The 10,854-nt window shown below is 39.7% G+C and overlaps 1 long non-coding RNA gene across 1 annotated transcript in view; it reads right to left on the bottom strand.

Moving 5' to 3' along the window:
• Positions 1 to 376: 376 nt before the first annotated feature.
• The window catches only part of LOC308060276, a 33,152-nt gene continuing 22,674 nt past the window's right edge, over positions 377 to 10,854 (bottom strand). Inside the window, exon 2 of the long non-coding RNA XR_013926657.1 lies at positions 377 to 10,741. This is a non-coding gene — a long non-coding RNA (uncharacterized lncRNA). The remainder of the gene's footprint in view (positions 10,742 to 10,854) is intronic.

Here is a 10,854-nt window from a genome sequence, read left to right as displayed (position 1 = left end):
CTCAAGTTATGAAGTTAAGCCAGGGAAGGTTTAGACTAGATATTAAGAAAACTTTCTTCACTGAAAGGCTGGTGAAGCACTGGAACAGGCTGCCCAGGGAGGTAGAATCACCACCCCTGAAGGTATTTAGAAAACACACAGATGCAGTGCTTAGGGACATGGTTTAGTGGTGGGCTTGGCAGGGCTGGGTTAATGGTTGGACATGACGATCTGAAAGGTCTTTTCAAATGGAAATGATTCTATGATTCTCTGATACTCTGGCCTTGAAGGATCATCTGGTCCAACATTTTGTGAGAAGGGGAGTCTACATGTTATTATGCAGCACTCTGCGACAACTGCATCTTGAAAAACTTCAAATATGTCCTTTTTTAAAAACAAAACAAAACAACAAACTTCCAATTTGTCCATCGCTGCAAGCCCCAGCTTCAGAAGTTTTGGGTAAGTCTAACAGATGGACTATCATGGTTGTGTGCTAAGTATTTTAAAAGGCAGAAAAGACAGAAGTTATTACGACCTTTTCATTGCTTGGATAACACTGATCAGGTAAGAGGATATCCTAAAGGGTTAACCACTATAAACACCCTGTTTAACTGCACAAGAGGGAAATTTAGTATTTATACTCTGCAGAAAAATCTAGCGGTAAACTTGTTTACTAGTTTTAATGAATTTAAGGTGGGTAAGCTCAATGATATTTAAGTATTTATAATGTAACCAAAAAAGCCATGCCAAATTAAAAACATTAATGTTCTTGTTTGATTAGAATCAGAAAAATAAAGGGTAGTAAACACAAACCTTAAATCAAGCAACAGTTTCTCAGTGCACAGCATGCAGTGAAGTTTGTCAGACTGGCTTCTGGAGCAATTAGTTAGGTATTTAATGTGTCTAGAGCACTTTGAAAAATATGAAGTGCTTTATAACAGCTAGGAATTGTAGGTTTTAATTTGTTAATTCTGTATTTATTTATTTTTAGGTGATGCAAATTCCAAAGCAGATATAAAAAAACCTCAATAGCTTACTTCAAGAATTCAGATTGTGTTTCAGAATGTCTTTTAAAATATCTGGTCTTTGTATTTGCAATATCTTTAATTTCAATAGTTTTGTGCAAATTGAAATACCTTATTTCTATGCTTAAAGGATTTTTGCTTATGCTGTAATGAATCAGTGGGAGGCGGATGCAGAAAATATGGAGCACACTTTGGGGTAGAATCACATAAAGACTCGCATGCCAAAACAGCCAGGTTTCTTACTTTTCACTATTTTGTATCACTGAGGAAGGATCCATACAGACTACAAAAAAGTTATCTGAGGGAACACAAAAACCCAGGTTCTTCTTTCTAGAAATTGCCCTGCCTACTAGTCTACAGACTTACTAATTAATTCATTTGCTCTCTCATTCTCATTCACTCCTTGCCTCATTTTCTTTCTTCTAGAAGCTTTTACCATCACAGAAGATGTGCAGAGGAAAGGAAGACTTTAGACTTGTAGGTGAGTACAACAGATCTTTTTCCAGACATTGTTACATGTTAATGGCTGGTATCCTCTCAGAGATCATTGTGATGTGGATGGGTTTTAGAAAATTGAACTGTCATGGAATTTTGTTGCCTCTTGGGTAATTTCTATTAGCAGCACAATTTAATTTTCAAGGGACTAAATGTAATTTGTGTTCTCAAAACACTTCTTGTTTTGAACCTCTTTGTTAATTTCACTAATGAGAGTATCAGCTGTTTCTAGTAACCTCTGAAAATTAATTCAGAGTTATATGAATTGTAACAACAAAGCTGCTTCTAAATATTGCCTGGAGTTAGATATGAACTCAAAATTCATGGTTTCTGAATTTTAATGGAAAATTGCATTTTTTCAATAGGAAGTAACTTTTCCAGTGCACTGTGACTTGTTTTTCTTTCCCCTCTTTGCTCTTCTTTTTCCCAGTTACATATTAATTTGCTTCTTCCCCCACCACCCTGATGCCTTTTCCATCCCTCCCCATGTGTTTCAAACACCATTATAAAACCCAGCTGCCTGGCAAGCTCTTTCAAGCCCATTTTCTGGTGCACCACTGAACTGATGTTGACAATAAATTGCTGTTGGCTGGGCATGTAGTCTGTGTGAATTAGTTAATGAACTGTGTTCATTTATTTTAAATTTTCTCACAATAATGAGGCTCAGAACATGCAAATTTTTTGCACACGTAACCATGTGTTCCCCTTGATCTAGTTGTTGTTCCCTTCTGTTCTGTTGGCTGCATTTTCCAACACATTTGTGTGCATCTAGATTATAGTCTTGCAGCATGTACAGCAGCCAGCACAAAGAAACACAGATCCAGACCAGAATGTATGCTGCTGTCATGCTAATAAAAGATTTCCAGTGTATTTACTGTTCTCTCTAAAGCTTTTGTGCTCAGATGACAGTGGTAGAGCAGTCTGGCTTGGAGAAGCAAAAGCTGTCTCATTCAAACATCCTTGGGAATTGGGGGCTGGGGCGGGGTGGTGGAGGTGGAAAGACAAGGGGAGACCTTAGGGTCAATCCCCATAAGGGATTGTCTACATTGTTATTTTTTCAGAAACATGGCTGATGAGTAGGTGGGCACAAAATGCAGTCTATCCCATTATCAATCTATATGCACCATTTATTACTATATAACTGTCAGCACAGCAAATGAAACTAGATTATGCATATAAATGATAGACTTTGGCTGGCTAGAATACTAATGTAGGGAAACAGGGCTATATATAAGCATTGACATTTTAAAAAAAAAAAGGGTGATAGTTTTTTCCTCAATCATTTTGCATCATGTTTTGTGCTTTTATCAACATATTTATAAGCAATGCTCATTGTTTCTGTCCTTGGTATAACGGTCTTGTTGTAATGGATAGGGAAATATCAATGATGCACATCTGACTTTGTGTAGCCAGCTGATGGGGACTGAAAAAGAGTGGCACTTTACAGTGACTCTCAGGGGCCAATGATGTCTTCATCAGATGAGGAATATTTTGATGGAAGGCTGGGACTTGTGCATATTGGGACAGACAGGATATTATTCAATTAGTTCATACCAGATATGGCATCAGTATTTGAGAAATTTATGATGTCATCTTCAGCTCTAGTTTTCCAAGCTGGCTTGTACTCTTGCCCACCATATTACACCACTATCTGTAGTTTGTTCCAAGCATGTTGGAGATAAAACCTCCCAACTCAGGGGCTGTCTTGATTGTTGCAGACTCCTGTTGAATGAGGCTGGAAGGTATCAGTCCTGAAACATCTGTGATGTAGACAGGCTCATGGTGAACGTCAGGTTATAAGACAAACTGTCAACAGTGTGCAAAAGCTGTCAGGCATCTTGTTCCAGTCTTTCTAAAGAGAATCCTACCTTTTATTCTCCAGGTATACCTTCAGCCTGGTCTCGGGCAGAAACTAGAAGGCTGTTGCTGTTGTCTTAGAAAAAGATGTGAAGAGAGGCAGACAAAATATTCACCTTCTCAAATGTCAGCAGTCCACTACAATCTTTTCTCACATTGTACAAATGGATGTGGTTTATTTTGTGTGCCAGAATGATTGAAGACACTCTGGAATGCTATCACTTTGCAAAGGATTTGTGCCTTTTGTATGCACAAATTATCTGAACAAATATCTTGTAACTGACAGTGCTTTGGTTTATTATGTCATGCATTTTCCCCATCGCTGTAATAGGAGGCTCTCTATGCTAGATGTTTGCTTGCTCTTAATTTTAGGAGGCTGAGGCAGTAAGAGCTGTGCCTTATTCTGGATTATTTTTGTATTCATCTGGAATGCAGTTTGCTCCTAGCAGCTTGGGAGAGGAGCTGTTTTACAGCACTGAATTTAACATTCAGTAGAGAACTGTAGGAAAAGTGACCTGAAGTCTCAAAATATAGCTTTCTAGTGTGACATTACCCCCTCACCTTTTTTTTTTTTTTTTTTTTTTTTTTTAAATACTAGGTATCTATGTATGATCCCTAGGGCTTTTACAGTGTTGGGTTGTTTGCTTTTATTACTCTTTCTATTAACTGAAATGAAATTATTTTAGTCTCTGGTGTATTTTACTTGAAAAGACATACATTGTGATGGAGATACTTTCCACTGTGACTAGCTCAAAAGAATTTTACAGTACAATGTGTGTACTACATTTTAAATCCAAATTCTAACACACAAATGCCTTTTATTTTTTAATCTCTAGCATCATGCTTTTTTAATAAATTCCCTCTTGTTGGTATTTTATGCACCAAACCAAAAGGATATGTTTTAAAGGATCTGAATAAAACACAAAGTGACCTGGAAAAGTGTCAGTGAGAATTTCAATAGAAAAGATTCTAAGCCTGTGTAAGAATTTCCAATTGGGTTTGTGTTCCTCATTTACAGAAAAGACTGCCTATTTTTGTGTATCTTTCCTGGTTGGAGATGAAAATGGAAAGGTGATGTAGAAAACACTGCACATGATGTTTATTACATAGCCGGCCCCAGTGTTTCCTTGAGTCTTGAGAAAATATCCTCTGTGGGTTCACTGCCATCAGGAATGCCTGAGCCAGGAGGAACTCTTGTTTTCTCATCTAAAGTTTATAACAGGAAATACATCTTCTTTGACATGTAGTTCCCTGCATGCACATCATCTGGTACTTTGTTGCCTATTTCTTTCTGGTGGTGAAGGTTTCTCCTCTGGGCTGCGTGCTTGCTGTACTTCTTAGTGCAGTTTGGCCTAGTAGGCCTAGCTGTAGGGATCTTCCATGTCTTTGTTCTCAAGTGAGCTAGAAAGGAGAATTTCTTTGTGATCATGGCATAAGCAGCAATCTGACCTGTCTGTCATCTCAGCTCCCCACAGGCAGCCACTGGGATGTGTTAACAAAAGGGTTAAAGCAGCTAGGTGTTCCTTGCCGCACTGAGGCTGGGCTAGCTGGAAGGGTGTCACCGGTGAGATGGCTGAATCCGCCTGCCTATGCCCAGCTGAAAGTTGAGAAACACAACACGGGGTAAAGCCAACAAAACCATTTGGCTTTGTAATGTTTGGGGTTTTTTTAAGGCAAAATCTGGGGGAAAGGCAGCTCTGTGGCCACATGGCCTTACTGAAGCAAGATGTCCTCTTTCAAGCAAGATTTTGTACCGTACAGACAGGTTTGTTTCACTGACCTTCAGCTGGTTACCAGCTGGGCAGCTAGCTAGGCTTCCGCCATAATCAGTAGAAAGACGCACCTCCAGATGTGAATTCATTCCCCTTCTTGTTCTGTGTTAGGATGGAAGAACAAACTGTGGCTGTGCCAGGGGCTGCAGAGGCAGCTTGGAAAGATGCAGTATACTTAGAGGCTTAAATTATAAATGCCCAGCTGTGGGTGAGATGACTCCTCTCCATGTCAGCAATCCATTTACCTCTCAGTATACTTCCTTGCAGAAGCCATTTTCCACCTCAGCAATTACCTTAAAAAAAGAAGGTTTTGTCTAAAATGAGCCCAGTAAGAATTATTCATCACCCTTATCTCTCAGATCGCCTGTCTTGGCTATCACTGAGAATTTTCAGGCTGACTCCAATATGCCAAGCCCCGAAGCTCTCAGTCCATAGGGAAGAATTCAGAGGCTTTGAGTCCTCTGGCGTGTTCAAAGCAAATCTCATGGGCACTCTGACCCTATAGACATGTTACGGTCATTGACATAAGCACTATTACCATGTGGTTGAACAGGCGCGATTGCACGGGCTTTGGGATCACAGGCTTGGGATCCCGCTATCAACCTGTATCATCTGGCTTAAGAGCTCTTCTATTCAGAGCCAAAAGTTCACATCTGGCTCCCTTACTTACTGTATCTATAATATTTGTAAAACATGAATGATGAAAAAAAAAGAATTATCCACTTGTAAAACAAACCTTTACTGACAAGGAGCTGACCTTAAATGATCCATTGCTTTATTTTATACTAATACTTAAGTTGAGATCTCATAGTCACTGATTTATTATTTTTATACCCTGCTTCATTTTCCACTGCTAACTGGGAATTCCTTTATATAATAATCTTTTTTTTTTTTTTTTTAATGGTACTGTGTTACATGGGAATGGGTCCGGCTTTTTTGAAAAAGTCCTCATTTTTAGGAAGACTGGAAAGCATTTAGATATTGTTTAAACATCCTCTTTGACATTTTCAGAATGAAATCAGGAATGTATTTTTACATTTCTACTGATTTTGTTCTTCTGATACTCAGTCATTTTTGTTTCTAAAAATAAAAAAGGTCAAAACCAAAATGAAGTGGTTTAAAACTGGAAGTTCTGAAATTAAGTTGCAACTTATCAATTAGTTTATGAATAAATTCATAGTTTTTCCATTTTATCCTGAAGATGGAAAAAAATTCAAAACCTGAAAAATGTTTCTCATTTGGGAAAATTCTTTTTTCACCAAGTTTTGTTGAATTTCCATATTCACTATTACCCAAATCTGTCCTATCTGCCTTCTTTACAAAGATGAGATAGAACAGCTTGAAATTGTCTGGTAAGAAAAGATATTTCATAAAAAAAAAAAATAAATTTTCCTTGTTTCCCTTAACTGCATAATTTTTACACATGCTGCTCTGAAAAATTAAAACAAATACTTCCATTCTGAGATACTTTCTCATGCAGACTGCAAGGTGGCTATAGTTCACTGACTTCACTCAGCCTCCTCTTTATTCTGGTCATTTTTGATTAGGAAACTCTTCACTTCTAATAACTAACTAAAGCTGATATGCTCTAATTGTTTAGTTAACTAGATTTTATTGCATTCTAGTGGGAATACTTTACTCTGGGTTATTGGTTTGCCTATCACAGGAATAGCAGTTCATACAAATGTTCTGACTATTACACAATGTATGGGCCCAGTTCTGATTTGGGGTATTACAGTAGGTTTGCAAGGCTGAGTACCAAATGAAGCAATAGAGCACCAAGGGGAAATCAAATCAAGTGGTTTTACACTTCCAGTGACATGAAAAAAGGATTACTCTTCTTCTACTCACACTAAAAAGCAATTATTCTGTAATGAGGTTCACAAATTATCATCATAATCATGAAGCTTTGCTATGGCTTTAAATGCTTCTAATTTATTACACATATTTGGAATATTATTGACAATCATTACCTTGGATGATATTACTGGCCATCCTTGTAGTTCTTTGAAATTAGAAACTGATTTAAAACCATGACAGTTAAAGGATCATGGAGATCCCCATGGCTTTATGGAACAAACATACAAAAGAAACAAAAAGAGATTTTCTGAAAGCTTCTAGAAGGGAATGAGTATTCTTCAGGACAGGTCACACCTAAGCTACTGCTGGGAAAAACAGAAAGTGGATCAGCTTTAAAGAACTAAAAGGTTTAAATACATTTAGTGCAGATTAGACAGGGCCTATGCCATCTAAATGGATGCTGAACCGGATGCACATAACACATAGAATTTCCGTGTCAAGGAAGAGCTTCACCTATATTTTCTTTTCTGGGGAGCACTGTTCACTTGGAAGCTGTGGAGTTCACAGTAGCAAGAAAGAAGGAAAACCACAGTACAGTGACAGACTGAGGGCAGGCAAGCATTCCATCTTTTGTGCTTTGGGGCCTAGGAAGTCAAGGGCTGCATAAGACTGCCTGCCTTTCACCTGCCTTGGTGGTTCACAAGGGTAGGCAGGTTTATAAAGCCCTTGCTCTTCATGCAATTGTAGCTGCCCTGGGCTGGGGACTCGATGAGGAAAGGCATCTCAGCAGCAGACCTTGTACACTTCTACAGACCACAGACTCAGGGGCTGAGTGATCTTATCTGCCTTTCCCACGTGCATTAATAAAGGAGGATAGTTTGGCCACCACCACAGTGGACTTGCTAGCCCCAAACTAGTTAAACATTTAACAGCAGGAGATGTGAGTAGTGAGTTTCCACAGGGTAACTGTCACTGCCTTCAGTACAAGTATGGGCTTCCAAACTTCTGTTCAGCAAAGCACAGTTCTATGACAGAGAACCTCTGCCATGGCCCCGTATTTGTCCCTCGGGGCTCTGTATTGGGACCAGTACTGTTTAATGTCTTTATCAGTGACACAAACAGTGGGACTGAGTGCACCCGTATCAAATTTACAGCTGACACCAAGTTGGGTGGTGTGGTTGACACACCTGAGGGATGGAATGCTGTTCAGAGGGACCTGGACAAGCTTGAGAAGTGGGCCCACATGAACCTGAGATTTAACAAGGTCAAGTGCAAGGTCTGCATCTGGGTCGAGGCAATTAGCAATGTCAGTACAGAATGGGGGATGAATGGATTGAGAGCAGCCAGTGGAGAAGGATGTAGGAGTAGAGATGGATGAAAAATTGGACCTGATCTGGTAACGTTCACTCACAGCCCAGAAAGACAACCATAACTGGGCTGCATCAAAAGAACTACAGCCAGTAGGCTGAGGACAGTAATTCTGCCCCTTTATTCTGCTCTGGTGAGACCCCATCTGGAGTATTGCCTCCAGCTCTGAGTCCTCAGTACCTCAGACAAACATGGATATATTGGTGTGGGTCCAGAGGAGGGCTACAAAAATTATCAGGTGGATGGAACAACTCTTCTGCAAAGAAAGGCTGAGAGAGTTGCGGTCCTGTAGCCTGGGGAAGAGAAGGCTTTAGGGACACCTTATTGCAGCCTTTCAACACTTAAAGGGGGCTTATGAGAACGGTGAGGACAGACTTTTTACTAGGGCCTGTAGCAATAAGACAAGGAGTAATGGTTTTAAATGAAAAGAGAGTTGATTCAGACCAGGTATCAGGAAGAAATTGTTTGTGATAAAGGTGGTGAAACACTGGAACAGGTTTCCCAGAGAGCCTGTAGCTGCCCCATCCCTGGAAACATTCAAGGTCAAGTCGGACAGAGCTCTGAGCAACCTGATCTAGTTGAAGATGTCCCTGCTCATTACAGGAGGGTTGGACTAGATGACCTTTAAAGGTCCCTTGGAACACAAGCCATCCTATGATTCTATGTTTTGCACCCACAGCTGGTTGTCCCGTGTCCCAAAGAATTTGCTGCTGCTTTGGCTTACCACAAGATCCTAAGGTTAAATAAGGCTCATTATTGAATGGGTGGCCCTGTACAGGCAATGAGGGCAGCACCTGCAATGTGTTGCCATCATCTTTATGAGTTAATTGGGCAGAATGGTATTTGCAAGAGTGGCCTTTTAAAGGACTTGCAGTAACCCGATTCTTCTGTGATAGATTTCCATGGAGTAGATCTGAACCATCTATATAGAGGTGCATGCTTCACCAGAGGGACTGAACAAGATCCAGTCTGAAGTAAGACTTAATGAAATGCCTACAGCACGGATGTTGGGTCCCTAGTACCAACTGCATCCATGGGCTAGTCTACCCCTATTGGACCTCCTTTCTTGCAAGAGTGGAGATGATCTGTTTCTATAGGACTGCTTTTAGGTCTGTTGTAATTAAGAAGTTGCATAATCAGGGCAAAACAGTCCTGATCATTTCTTGAAGCACAGGAGTAGGATGCTAGCAGTTTCCTTTCTCAGGACTCAGGAGACTAATTTGAAAGTAAGCTTAAAACACCTTATTAAGGGGAATTCTTATTTTACTGCTGCAAGTATCTTGCTGTGTAGCAAGTGAGTCATCTGGGAAGCTCATGACTGATAGGGGTAAGAACAGGACAACCGAGATAAACTATGTGCTGTGACACTATGAAATGGCCTCTGAGTGGCTCTCTGAGGTTACTGACAGTCTTCTTGCTACTGTGAGCTCCCATCTACTCCCCCCATTCACAGGTGGCAAACTGATAAGGGGAGTAACGGTACTTATCAATGCAGTAAAAGATTTATATCAGGAGATGGGATGCATCTATAGCATGGGAAGGTATGGTGTAGAAACACTAAGTAGTTTTAAGCAGCTGCAATTACATTATCTCAGCTTATTATTGCTGTTATAAATAAAAGAGCTGAACAGTAATAAAGTACATTGAGCTAGACACATGTCAAACCCTGCATGAGTGAACACCATAGGGAAAGCCATTTTCATTGTCCTTCACAGAGGCTGGAAAAAATAATGTCCCCATATTGAGTGGGAATGAGTATATCACTCAGCTCACCGTGGAGCAGGGACCATGCTACTGCCTTCTCATGGCTGGTGGAAACACCATAGGGATATATGTCCCAACCCTTCAGAGAAGGCATGTCTGACAGGGAGCTTACTTCTTGCTGGAGGCTCAGACCTTGCTGCATGTCTTGGTTGTTGTCAGATTTTGGAAGCAAAGTCTATCTGGGCCTTGTGTTTCCAGAGTTCCTATTTTTGATGAAATTCTGCCTCATTGAGATAACTATTTACTTGAAGGAAAACAAGGCTTCATCCTGTCTTTGAAATAATTTATTTCCTGTTCTGAATTTCACCGTCCTGACCTCACTTTCATCATTGAATTCAGTCATTAAAAGGATTCAAACCCAGATCCTTTTCTGTACTGAAATCTGCCTACGAGCGTGTCCTTATAAATCAAAGCTGTTCTTCAGAGACACAATCTAATAAAAAATTATTAAAAAATATGAATAAAAATGCTTGTGCTTCAGACTTTGGCCTGAAGTATAAAATTTTTTATCTTTGCCAAACATATCTCCAGAACATTTTTTTTTCTCAAAGTTCAATGTCATATGGAGTTTTTTAATTTACTCAGAATAACTATTTAGTGTATATTTTATTATGAATAACACAAGAAAAATGTATCAGGAAGAAAATGAAGATAACATAAGAATGATATTTTACCTACTCCCTGTGATGTGCGGAATTAGACTCTATAACTTGAAAGTTATAAAGTAGGTATGTTTATTGCGCGCAGATGCACGGGGGATCGCTCCTCCACAAGCGTGCATACCCAAAGTGAGG

The sequence above is a fragment of the Falco punctatus genome (assembly GCF_963210335.1).
Source record: "Falco punctatus genome assembly, chromosome: 1".
Classification (NCBI taxonomy): domain Eukaryota; kingdom Metazoa; phylum Chordata; class Aves; order Falconiformes; family Falconidae; genus Falco; species Falco punctatus.
This window is presented reverse-complemented; position numbering and strand designations above follow the sequence as displayed.